The following is a 14552-nucleotide window of genomic DNA, read 5'->3' on the forward strand; positions in this document are numbered from 1 at the left end:
TTGTAATTATTTACCGTATAAAGGTTTTTGTAACGTTACACTGCTTTTGAAAAATTTAACATCGGTATATTTCCCAGAGAAAACACGTGAATATGTATGGAGGAAAGTACTGTGGGGACATATGTACTGGTTTATTTACAGTAGGTTCAACGCTCATGGCATGTTGTTCGTACATATTTAAATTAAATTTAGCATTCGCGGACCAGCAAGCGCAGCAGGAAGAATCGACCCACAAGGTAGACAGACTATTTTGTTAAGGTCCTCGGAAGTCGATCTTATTTGAAAGCAAGGGGGAGACAGTGGATGTCCTGCTGCTGAAATAATTATAGCGTAATCTTTATTTGTGTTTTATTATGGACATACCTTTAAATTAACTTCGTATTGTGACAATTAAACGCTTTCCTTTTTTTCGTTTATGTATCTATTGTTCCTGATGTTGATATGAACAGTCCGCCGAGACGACTCTTAATAAAACTAGGATGTAAAAGACTTAATTTTTTTTTTAACAAGGCATATCCACGTTATGACTTAATGGCGCTAGTAACAAATAATGACAACAAATAATCCTCAAATTCCTATTACTAATTTTCAACCAGTGATAAAATAAAGTAAATAGTATTATATAGCAATTAGTTTATTAAAATCTATCCACCTTTATAAAAAAGAAATGAATTACCAGATAGATTGTAAAGAACACCACTCAAAACTCGAGAACAGTACTACAATTACATAAATTCGAGTTTTTTTTTATAATTATTCATAATTTAGTTACAGTGAAGGTTCTTATGCTTTACATTAAATCTTTTTCCGATACAAATCACAAAGTTATTTATAAAACTTGTGTAAATACAATTTCATATTCGACGTCAATCAGAACCAAAAAAGATTTGTTTGGATAAAATCAAAGAAAAAATATCATGTACCAAAAAGCATTGCAATGGAAATATTAATACTAGTCTTTCAGTGTACGAGTTACTTTGTTTTGTAATCGTTGTTCAATATAAGACATAAAATCAATAAACAGAGATCATATATACGCAATTTTTTTTAATTGGCACCTGCAGGCCCATAACTAGACAATAGGAAATTTGTCGGAAAAGTAAGTTTTAAAATCAATCTCACGTACGTGAAAGATTTTTAATTACAATGCGGTGTATTTCATTTTATATTATTAAAAGAAATAATAATCACAAATTTCTTTAAAAGTTTTTTAACATTATATATTTAAAAGATCGCTGTATTCCAATAGTTGCAAATTTTACGCTGGTGTTGTACCATAATCATTTATAAGAAATATAAATATATATATGTATTGCAAATCCATTTGTCGCGAAACGAGCGGCCTCCGGTCTCTAAGTGAATTATTTATGGATAATTTCAAGTTGCAATAGTTTATTCAATACATACGGTAGCGGTCGGCGAATCTCTCACACTCTACTTTTTCCTTGTATCATAATAAAAATGTTCGAATTAACTTTTTACCTAGGCTTATATATAACATAACAAATCCTATGACTATTCTCTCTAAAATAATGCTATTAAATGTAATTTCTTAGATATGAATAATTAAAATATTTATGTCTAAAAAATTTTGTACAAATGTTACATTGATAATGCTGGATGTGAAGATTATGCTGCGACTTGGTCAGTAGAGTTCCTTTTCGATTGATCAAAGGAGTTTTGCGTAGGAAAAAAGTTGCAGTCGTATTTGTAGTTATTTTTATTGACATTTATTGATAGTCATATTTAAAGTTAAGTTTTATTATAATTTTATACTATCAACAGCTTAATTTTAACAACAAGGAAACGTCAATTGAAATGCTTGCCTATTTTAGTGTTATTAGTTATTCCATTAGAAAAAATTATTTAATGTAATTAATAAAGGCAACGTGTGTACTTATATGTATTGATTTAGTTCTTAAAACTATACCATTAATAATTTTTTGGACTAGGCCACCAAATTTTATATAGTTTTTACACAATGTGATTGATAAATAAAGTTTTAATAATATTAGAAAAATATTCGAATGTTTTATAAAACAAATAAAACTTTCGACGACTTTTCAACTTTCATCCAACACAAAGATGAGACTTTTTATTTATTTTTCATAACGTAACCACTTCTAAGACATACGAATAATTTTTAACACAATTTTAGGTAGTACGTAATAGTAGTAGCAATATAATTAAAATAATTACTCTTTATTTATGGCAATATATGTACTATGAAACTTTCATTAAAAGATCTTCTTGGCCCATGCACTTGTATTAAGAGTATAAAGCGCAACGCTATACAGTAGGAATGTCTTGTTATCGATAAGTACAATTCAGATAATAATCACAGCACAAAAACCAGAAAAACTACGAAGTTACTTCACCTATCTTAATCTCTTGTTGTTGCAACTAAACAACTCTAAGGTACTGCAGCTCGAATCAACCATGCATTCTATAATATTTCCAAAATCCTTTATAGTTTATATTATTATTTTTTTATCTTTTTCTATTTTCATGGAAAATTTTTGCCTGTACATCTTTGAAAAACTAATTGTGACTACTCTTTACTTTTAATCACATTTTGCTATCATTTCTCATACAAAATTTTTTAATGCCAAGTTTGTAAATATAAAACGCTTAAACAATGATTGATAATCAAGATACTTAACAGTGTATAACTAAAAAAGGATAAAAAAATCTTAATAGACTATGTTTTTTTATCACAAACTTTACTATTAATAAAATTAAAGTAAAAATAATTATGTAGAAACTCATTCATCGTAAATTGCAACCAGATAAGTTCTCTCATGAAAAGATAAAGTAAATGAAATTTACCTTAAAGTATACGACACAATCACTTTTCACTTTACGCGGCACAAGTTCGCGAGGCTTTGGCGGGCGATGACGCGACTCTCGCCCCCGATCCGCAACAGTCGAGTGCCGGAAACCGCCCCAACTGCGCCAACGTTCGCCCTGCCATTGGATATTGGCCAGGCGTCTGCCCAACGCCGCCGCCAACATTTGCGACGATAGTTTGAAGCACACCTCCTTACAGTAATATACGTGAGTGATTTAAAAATAGAATTTTACTAGCTACGTGTATTTGTTTGAGTGGTTCGTGTTCGATACAAATGTAGGCTAGCCCCACAGTACTCGGTTCGTTCATTTTTTTATTCTATTTTCACATTGTTTTAAAGTTGAGTAGTAGCAGTTGCCCTTTTCGGTATACGACGGAAACTGAACTTTTACTCATGAAAATTACATATAAATTAAAAATTCCCTTTTTGTAACATTATTGCGCCTGGTACTTTTAGTTCGAAAACAAGCACATTCGCGTACATTGTTACTTAGTTATCCTATAATGTATGTGCTCTTCAGTGAATGAAACTCACTTTCCAATGACTCAAACACCGCAGGTTAGAACTTTATAGCTCCAGCAAGATACACAGCTTGGAACAAACTATAAAACTTCCTTTAATACAATGTTGCCAAACGGAACTTTACTTCTGTTTCACCTCAACTTTTTATCAATGATTTAACTATGCATTTATATATTAAATAAAAGGGACAAAATTCACGCCTCCACCTATAGAGGATTATTAATCCCGCTCACAAGTAATTATTTTAGTATTGAATTATGTTCGAAAATTTCACCGCAACTAACGATTTGTTTTTGACGTCCATCGGTATTTCTGGTAACAGTCTCTCTGTAGTATACGGGTACAAATAATTAGAAATTTTTAAAAAAAATCTCACTATTAATGTACCTTTGTTTAAGTCTTCAATTTAAACCTGCCACCGTTTACAATATGCGGACACTTAATTGAATTTTTTTGGAAACAATTACACCATAAATTTTATTAATGGCGTCGTTATAATGTTAGAAGAAAAGAATATCACCACTTAAGTATTCGTAAAAGTTAATAAAAAATACATTTTTGTTGTTAAATTTGGCACATCTTTTTTGGAGTCATATGTCCAGTAGGGGACATCTTAATGCTGAAATAAAATTGATGATGATGACATCCTTTTGTAAACCTTAATACGTGTTTATATTTAAACATGGATGAAGAGGTACAAAAAGTACACACCGGGTATCTACGTTGCAATCATAATTGAATTTCACATTTGCGTAATCGTCTGCGTTTATTTTGAACACTACAGATTCTGTTTGGCTTAGAGTCAAAAGTAAGTTATTAAGGTGATGACTAAATAAATATTGACGTACTATTTTGAAAGTGTCTATTAGAAGGTCGCCACGTATACTACTCAAACGCCCTGTGCTATAAAAATTTCAAATGTGTATCAAGGGACTGCCCAAACTGAGGTCCCCTTAGCGGCCTAAAAACTTGGCGGCCTCCTTATCAGATATAGTTATAGTGCTATCGAAACCGCAGTACCATGCCTTATGAAACTACCACGAGGTGAGGGCCGAGCAAATTGGAATATGAGAACCGCTACCACGAGCTTTGACGAACTCATAGAACGGAGCAGTCGATACTCTCCTCGTCTCGGCGCGGGCATGCCTTAGGCGCGGTACAGTGGTTTAGGTAGCGCTGTAGTGTAGAGAAGTCTATCTATGCTAAGCGCCTTCAAAACACCTTAAGCTCTGTAAAGTAACAAAAAAAGGTTTTACGAAGTTTAGCAATTTTATTAAACGTGTTAATATGTTTTTTAAAGTAACAATGTAATGTAATGTTTCAAAAACATACACTTTCTTAGCACTAATTGTACTCAATAATGAAATATCACCAGTTCAACAGCAATAATAACCAAAGCTGATGTTGAAAAATTGCTAGTCTAACGGCAGCATATTCTCAATTCAGTAGCATGTCTAATCATAATCAAACTCAAGTACAGAACGACAACAATAAAACAATGCACATGAGAAACGACGAAGCGATTCCTTTATCTGGATACTAACTGAAGTTAGTCGAATCAATTCTACGAATATTCAGTCGACCAATCAATGTAAAATAGAATTGTGCCTCCAAATAAAAAAGCAGATAAAAACTAACGCTTATAGCGTTTTTTCTTATGTTTACATGCCTCGAAATGATTAACGACATTATTTATATTTAAAAAAAAATTCTGTTACATTTCCAGAAATCGTAAATTGTAAAGAAAAATTCTAAATTAACTCATACTACAAACATATGCAGATAAATTAGATAATTGATTTGATAAATATAATCGTATTTTCATCATCATATTGACGGGAATTTAAGGTATATGAAAGATCTTTTTATTTAAACAAAGTTCCGTTATACAAAATATTTCACCGGTTTAGGTGAACGTAAAGGGGCTATTTAGGTTGTAACCGCTTCCAACCGAAGTCTTTTGGCTGAAATAATGGTGATGAAAAACATAGTTTAATTATGAGAGTTGTATTTTGTAAGGCAATAGCTACGACGTAAAAGAAAACGTGTATTGCACTCTATTTCTCTGATTTACAACCTAACTGCGTAGTCGAGGCAAAAGATAACTAGGGCTGGTTCAGGTAAAAAAAATAAAAACAACCACTCTAGACATTTTTTAATTCAATCGAAATGGACAAGAACGAACTGTTTTGCCCAGAGTCTAGTATTCATACGCTATACATTGCTATATATTTTTGAAGATTCAAAACTAAATGAATTAAAACAGAAGGTAAAGAAAAAAGACAAAAAAAAATAAGTAAAACAATTGAATGAACTTGAGTTATAGGAGATAAGTACTGCATAATATGTACTGTATACTTTATACCAGTGATTCCCAAAGTGGTCTATATCGACCCTTAGGGGTCTATGAAAACCTGCAAGGGGTCTACGTCAGCGTTTTTTATTCTTTTTCCTATCTACTCTCATATTTTTTTTATTTAATAAAGATGTGTACTTCGTATTAGGCTTCATATTATTAAAGTTTATATTTTATGTAAGAATCTTTAAGCTGTGAAGGACCTTGGAATAAATAAATAAAGAAAATAAAACTGACTTTACTAATTACAATTAATAATGTTTCGAATATTCCTTTACAAAAGGTGTCTATTTCTACGACTAACTCCACAATATTTCGTATTTGAAGAAAGTAATGTAATTACTAGGTTTATAAGTTATTATAAACGAACACTTATGGTTTGTTTCGAAAGATTTTGTACTTCAAAACTGGGGATACAGTACAACTAAAGACTACGTAAAAAAAGTGAATTACGAGACAGTTTATTTACTTGTGTAATAATAAAGGAATAAATATAGTTTTTGGCTCGATTTTTTTAATATACGTAAAAAATGTACTTCTTATACCCTTTTTGATGCCTGCACGGATTTTTAGCTTAAAAATGACTTTTTTTTAATTTCGGTTTAATAAAGTTGTATAGATATTTTTGGCCGGTGTTGAGGAGCAGACGTTTTTTCGAAATAATTGATTCCACGAAATATTTAACTTATCAACGAGATACTTTCAATAGATAAAAATGAAAATTTTGTTTAGTTCCAGTGTTGCCTAATATTGATAAAGTAAGGACATATTATTGAATTTAAACACAGATTAGACAAGATATGCGGCTATCGTTAAACACTCGTCTGTGTCAAGCGTTTCGCATTCGTGAATTATAACACTGCGAGTCGCGCTCATTACTTTGGTCAAATATTTGTGCAAATAAGTCTGTCGATAATAGCTACCAACTCCTGGATGTCGTCACTCCGTTGCCCGTAGCCGTCCCGTCGGGCCGTAAGGTACGTAGAACATCATTCGTTAAAGCTTTGTTTTGCCCTGTCATGCCATTGTGCACCTTATTCCGACGGAAGCGTCCTTAGGACGCTACTTGTTCTGTAATAGAATTTCCCGTACCGGGTGGGAAATTCAATTATCATATTGCTTCCGTTTTATACCGATTTATGTTTTTGTTTACCGCCATATCTCGTCACTAATATCACATTAGTCACGTACACACGTCGGGCCTACAAGCCTTAAACCAGGTTCTGCATTCTTTAAATTAACACGCAAGTGTCATTGTATAAAATCCGTTTGTGTACTTAGAATTCGAAGAAAGTTCTTTATGTATCTCTACTTGTCGTGTCAAATGTTCTTTTCTTAGACCTTATGTTTCTATTGAGTTAGGGAATAGGTTCATACCGTTTTCAATGAAAATTGTTATTTAAAAAAAACTATCATTATATCAATAATTTAAATAATTATATATTCGCCGTAGTTGTTTACAATCTCTTCCCACCCCTCGGCCAATAGTTTGATGCCGTTCCGTCAAAAATCCAAGTATAGTGTTATAGAAATTTTTGAGCCATTTTTTAAACACTTTGTTCTTTGTTATCGAAGGTCACGTTTTTGAACGTTTCCCAATGCACCGTGCCCTTCCATTTCCAACAAACACATATCATGATTTTCTTAAATAGAAGACCCAGCTTGACTCTCGACTTTGACGTATATCCTGAAGCCACTCACTTATTTCTTTGCTGCATGTTGATGTACAGGCACCATTTTTTATATCTAATAGAATCAGGCGTTGCCTCGCGAAAGTCCATCCTAACTAAGAAAAGAACTAATATATGGCTACTTTCGCTATGCAGAAGTAGTCGTGCAATGAAGTTCACCGCCTGCCGTGCGCTCACTCGGTGTTTGGCACTGGTCGGTCTAACATCTCCTGAGGATGCCTCTCGTGACGATTCGGTACAAAAAGCGCTGTTGATAACAGTGTGTTACTCTATGGCGGGCGAGATGCTGAAAAGCAATTCGAAGGCGACTTTCTTTGTTTTTTTCGTTGAGCTTGTGAGGCACCAAGACTCCCAATTTTTCAGTAAATCCTGTGAATAACGGTAATTGAGAATCTTTTTATAATCGTAGTTCATTTCTTCCACCAATTCACAACCGGTTTGGCAACTGGTTCTTTTTCAAAAGTGATTTCAGACGTTCTTCATCGGATTCAGAAGGCCTTCTGCTGTGGGACCTGTCATCGACGTCAAACTCGCTATTTTTGAACTTTGCAAATAATTTCTGTGCTGTAAACTCGACTATGGCCCCTCCATACACCTCGCAAATGTCAAAAATGTTTGTTTTGCCTCCTTGGTATTTCATTTGTATATGCCTTAACACTAATAAAAAAAAATAACTCAAAAATACAATTAACATAGTTTTCTAGAGCAGAAAGTATTCTATCGTATGAATACTTACCCTTAATCAAACAGCAAACAAATCGTTGTTGAACATATTCCCCAGTCCTATAGAATTTTCGCGACGCTAAAATATTTTTTCATATTTATGCATTTCTCACATGACACTCACATTCTAATTAAGTTCTATTACCGCCCTAACCACGTGGGGCGCGGACCTACAGGTCCACCTTGGTGATTAACACCTTTCACCTTTTTCACTCTTCCTTCCTGATGTCGTAAAAAGCGATTAATAGGACAGCAATGACCATCGTACCTGCCCCGTGTCCAAATGCAAAAGGATGATGGTTAGTCAGATAAAGACTCGACCCGATCGCATAATAGTCAAAGCCGATCATTGGACGACTATTAAGTAACCTGACAAATTAATCGATATTTAAAAGTACCAAGCTGCATCTCATCCATAGGTGATGATTCTAAAAGATTGAGGATGGAAGGACATTGAAACATATCACTTAAATTTTTCCTAAGAAAATCCTTCCTGTGGAAACACAGTGACCTGTGGAGTGGGCTACGACAATCAGCAATTGAGAAGCTAGGAAAAAGAGGAGCGCTGTGACTCAGTACAGCCTTAAAACTTATCCCTTATTGGAAGTTGGCGTTTTTTAATCAATACTAATGCTTATCTTATAGGTCATAAAGTAATAAATTATAATTATTAATTGTACACATATTTCCTCGCACAACGTGTAATCGATCCAGATATATAGGTATTAATCACTATTCTACTTTTCCACTATTCTTTATTTGTTATCAACTTATTATATTATTATTGAATAAGCATTATGTCACTTACAACCTTTTCTATTGCCAAATAATTGTATAATAACATTACACCATCTATTATCGACCACATTGGAAATGCGTTGCAAATCGGGTTCACTCGTGGGAGATCCGTAATACTTACGCCATTGCTGCAAAATTTAATTAATTAAAATGTGACTGCATCACATTATAACAGTATTAATCCGCGTCGCCTATTTTTGCATTTGCCGGTCGTCAGCTGAGAGCATCCGGTTCGATTCATTGGTTCTGACGCGGTACACCCACTGGGACACGTTGGAGGCAATTCACGTAGGACGCCACTACATCCACTTTAATAAAGTTAGACGCAAATTCCGTTATGACATTTACTAACAGTTATAAAGTTCATACCCTTTCGTACATACGTACACAGATTTTGTTTTGCGAATTAGATTTATGTGAACTCTATTACGAAATTAAAAATTCTAGACTGATAGCTTATCGAAATATCACTATATCTGCACCTATTTTTAAACAGCTTACCAATTTTGGTGTGCTGTTTTCAAAAATGCACAGAGGATTGAAAAGGTTATATTACTAGAATGGTACGGTTTACAAACGGGACTGCGATTCATATTAATTTAAAAAAAAATCTCAATCTACGCTTTACATTTAGTTATGTAAGTAAATAGATATAAGATGGTCAGCCAAATTTGTTACGCTCGTTGAAAGACCCTGGATGCAAGCCGCTTCCTACCGGTAAGCAGTTGATGTCCTAAGGCTGATATAATAATGATAGTATTACATTTCACCAGATACTGAAAATAAATAAATAATATAAGTGCTGCTAGGACACATTGTGAAGCACAAATATAGTACTAGAAATGAGTCCAAAGATACGTCAAGTCGTTAGTTAAATAAAAAAATAATAGAATGTATCCGCACCGAGCATTCAATGATATTTTTCCCCGGTGTAAACGCATCTTTACCTTTTTGTAACATTCAAATAAGTTGTACATTTTGTGGTATTAATATTGACCGGCAAATAAAATATAAGTATTCTTTAATATGTCAACTTAGGCTTATGGAATTTGTCAGTAATTGTAGTGATTAATATTTTATATCCATGTAAAGTACATCATTAAAGCATAAGTGTCCGTGTCTTTTGATGACATTAACAAGGTCATCTGTTCTTCTTTTGCATGGACATACTACACTTGCCGATCCGTGATCCCTACATCAAAACCTTAAGGCCCCAGCGGCCATCTGTTCTACGCACTATTTAAACTACGTACACACTGCCAGTTCAATTTGCCACTGCGCTGGCACACGTCAATTAACTTTCATTCGTCTACGGATCTCCCCATTCGTGATACGATCTATTATAAAGTTGATATTCAATTATTATTTGCTAAAATTATTTAGCAATTTAGGCGTGAAATTATCAGAGATTAGAACCGCGCGTCAAATCAATCAGATGTGAACGCACGGGTGCCCTTTCCATTTCAATTAAGTATTAGTTAGGTTAACTGCGGCGCCTAATGTCGGTTGTGGCGTTTCGTGGTCCTGACGTTTTGACATATCAATAGCGTCAATGATCACTTCAACAAAGACGGTAAAGGTACATACAATATTTATTTGTTTAAAGGTTTGTTGTTTCTTAAGAGGGTTGCTACAAAAATGAAATGCGTGGGAGAAATACAACTATTATCTGAGTAAAAACATACCACATTGTATAAGATTCAAAATAATTTTAAATTAATATTTTTGTCAGTCTTCATCATCATTTTAGCCGCACCATGTCCGCTGGTGGACATAGGCCTCCCAAAGATTTTCAATAAGGCTGGTTGTAACCGGTTGCATTGAATTTCTCCCGTCGAGATCATATTATATGAGAAATACATTCTTACATTTATTTTAGAAATGATCCTCGTGTAAATGAAGTTATGTAACTTTTTTACCTCACATACTTTTACACACCATTATTATGATTGTTCGTAAAATTGTTTATGCTTTCAAAATCTGAAAATTTATCTGTATTGTATTAAGAAAGAAAAACTTGATTGAAATTCCGAAAGTCGGAGATAAAATTAACACAATAAACTTTCGAATCGAATTCAGAATACTTAATGAAAACCATAAAGTTTTAATTTATATTTCTCGATAATAACAGACCTTCGTAAAGATAAGTAAACCCCTTAAATGTAAGGAAATATATTTAAAAATTTGTTCATTATCGAGTAAGTTACGTTAAGGAGTAAGTATAGACAGACTCAAATTTTTCTTGGTCTTACATAGATAAGTATTAATATGAAATAAATGGTATTTTTTATTATTTAATTTATTATTATATATATTAACTATTGATAACATGATTATATTGTTATTTTAATACCTACACAATATTTTTGTTTCATTATCGCGTTTTTTATGTTTTGATTGACGTAAAATGCTAATTATATGTATGTTTTATTTTACTGCATGTTGTGTTTGAAAAAACAGCGCTCCTCTTTTTATTATTTTATTCGTATTTATTCCATAGTAAGAACCTTCCTTCATAACAAAAATAATTTAACGTTCTCGAGTTTTCACCAACACATTTGGCGATTACTTTTTATGTATGTAGATGTAGTTGTACCATTAGAATCAAAAACTACTGCTTCCTCTTTTAAATTGTAGGATCGATGTCTCACGGGCGTTTACATTGAATTGACCTTATTTAAGAACGCTCACACACTATTAGGAAAAACTTTGGGAAGGAACCGATGCATCTTAGACCTAAAATATAGAAGGATAAATAATACCCTCTACTTTATTCTCAACCCACCATTTTCTATATCCTTTTTATGATTATACTTTTGTTGTTTTGACAAGATTACCATTACAGTTGGAATTACAGGAGTTTAAATGAATCGACAAATAATAATTTTGCTTCATTCCAGTCCCATATTATAAAATATTATATGTATTTTATTAGTGGATATTATATAAAAAATATGAGTTGAGAGGGGCCACCTCCATCCATCGTCGATACTTTGCCGTCTTCGTCTTGTAAGCCACACTCATAACAATAGCGTTGTTACACGTGCCAACCCTTGACACAAAAGACGCGGTACGTTTTCATTGAATGACGTTAAATGTATCGACTCACGCCTCCGCAAACATCGGGAAAAACCTCGAGAAATCATTAAACTCATAAGACTCAACTCTGTGCCTGCAAGTTATATTTACAGTTCTAGGAAAATATGCGAAATTGCATTATATATACTTATACATATATAAAATGATAAGTTTTTGAATTGTCATGTACGAAGAGCGGAGGTGCTTAATGCAGGTTACCAAATAGTTTAAAAACTTGTGCAGATCTTTTTGCGGGAATTTTCTGGATAGACACTAGATACCTTACTCTCTGGGCGAAAGACAATATTACCTGGGATTTTTGCCCACTGAAACCTTTTCGTTGTCGTTCCCCATACCTTTTGAAGTACCGTCGCCCCGTAGGTGTCACTCAGTAATATGTCAAGACACATCCCGCAGGAAAATGAACCTTAAATGAACCCAAATCTACCCGGATTCCTATTGATTGTACGACAAAGGCCCCAGCCATCAGCCTTCGCGAACCCGTTGCCCTTTTAATACGGTACGACAGGCAACGAATACCTTGTGTAGGTGTTTAAAAGTGCTACATTCTAAAAATGTTTACTATTTTTATATACATTTTCTACGTTCTTTTAGAAAACTCTTTTTCGAAAATTGGTGTCGGTGCTTGTACGAGGTCTTCACTGTAATATCTATATACTTATCTACAGCCTATGGTATTTAGGTTACCATGTTCTGGTTTTGAGGTCGAAGTTAGAAATATTAATTTTATTCAGAGCGGAATTCTTTTGTACATAAGGTACTGTTTCTTGCGCAAGAGTTCGATCAGGTCAGAACCACGCTCGATACCGCAATAGCTAAAGCAATACACACAGCCGAAGACCGACACAAATGACACAACATAGTGCGCGACAAACTTTCCTAAATAAGTCACGATTTCGAGTAGCGCAAGGGAAAGATGGTGCATATAGCGGCCCTCGCTGAGGTTTCCCCGGGAGTTCTCGAGCTTTACTACTTTATAGAGGTCTGGCTAGACGCATTCTGGGCGCTGCCACCTAATGCCTGCAGAATCTGCAAATGCCATTTGGGCAGCACTGAGAGTCCATAAAAAGAAGGAAAGACGAAAGGGAGACAGAGTTATTGCAAATATAGTCTTATATTCTTATTTTTGATTAGTTCAATGCTTAAGTACTCCCCACAATAAGCCAACACTCCAAGATGCATGCAAAAATTCGATCTCTAATAGAAATTAATAATGCAACAATTAGTATTGAATTTTCTGCTTTCTCAATGACGGCCAGATGTTTTAAACGTATTAACAGTGCGGTGAATATATTTTATGTATACATCGAACTATTCGGGTATACGCACGTGAGCAGTTTTCAGTAATTTTTGGGTTAAAGTTGACTACAGTTCGTAGTTTTGCGTGACCTTAACATATAATCGTAGGACAAAATGAGTAGTTGTGTTGTTTATATATTTATTAATTGAATAAATACATTCCTTTTTCACTTCTTAAAACTGCATATATGCTAATAAGCAAAGATAGCTATAGTTCTATATCTTTCATGTATTTTTTAGATCTCAACCTAATGTGCAGAATATATAAAACGGTATGGACATATGAATTACTGTCTAAAAAAAATATCTGGTCCAGATCGCAAATTTTAAAGTAATCTTCAAAAAAAAAATATTAGTAATTAATACTTATTTAATTAGGCAAGGTCTTGACCCATATTAAAAAAAACGGTTTATATTGTCAAGATACTTATAAATATTCGAAACGTTTTTTCATAAAATTCATGTATTAGAAAATATATAAGCTTATCTAAAATAATAACTGTACCTACACCTCAAATGGCATTGCTACGTAAATAAGCTGCTATTTATCATAATTCCACCTTTTCATGTGCCCTTGTAGTCATTTATACGAGCTCACACCGCCATCGCTCAGTGCCCGGACGTTTAGATGACCTGAACCCTTGTAATGCGCTACAAAAATGTTAGACCATCCACTCTATCTACTGAGAGATAGCTAACGAGTTACGCGTTACATCCTACCATAATACCTTAATAGGGTAATTTATAAATCTGACGACTTCTATCGAATCTAACGACAAAAACCTTTAAAACATAAATAAAAAGTTATTCATAAATTTTTTATCTACTTTTTAGTTATGTCTTATTCGAGACGTTTTTTTAACTAGGTTAAAACTGTTGATGCCAAACAACAAAACAATAGAGGATAAAGTATATCTATACTTAATAAAAATAAAACTCTGTAAAGTGAATTGATGACTGTAATATATACAGGTGATTGTTTATGGGTGCCAAAGTTTTATGGGTGGATTAAGGATATACATTTGTCACATAAAAGCAATAAAATCTTTCCACCTATTTTAAACTTACTGATCTTTCGATAACTTCTGTCAAAACATATTTTGTTTAAATTAAATAAATACGCAGTAATCCGTATTTTTAAAGTGCTTCTTTCTATATTATCATATTTTTTATGGAATGTATCAACTATTATTGACAGCAAATAGTCTATAC

At 33.4% G+C, this 14552-nt stretch overlaps 2 protein-coding genes across 2 annotated transcripts in view; one reads left to right on the forward strand and one right to left on the reverse strand.

Moving 5' to 3' along the window:
• The window catches only part of LOC137921567 (uncharacterized), a 33131-nt gene extending 30195 nt beyond the window's left edge, over positions 1–2936 (reverse strand). Inside the window, exon 1 of the mRNA XM_068764365.1 lies at positions 2830–2936. The gene's annotated coding sequence lies outside the window, so the exon portion shown is untranslated. The remainder of the gene's footprint in view (positions 1–2829) is intronic.
• LOC137921566 (probable beta-hexosaminidase fdl) overlaps positions 1–14552 on the forward strand; it is a 142844-nt gene that overhangs the window by 110958 nt on the left and 17334 nt on the right. The gene's annotated exons all lie outside the window — the stretch shown is intronic.

Source organism: Battus philenor, unplaced genomic scaffold (assembly GCF_028537555.1).
Source record: "Battus philenor isolate CCGP_79_NKW_IND1 unplaced genomic scaffold, ilBatPhil1.0.hap1 SCAF_19, whole genome shotgun sequence".
Lineage (NCBI taxonomy): Eukaryota > Metazoa > Arthropoda > Insecta > Lepidoptera > Papilionidae > Battus > Battus philenor.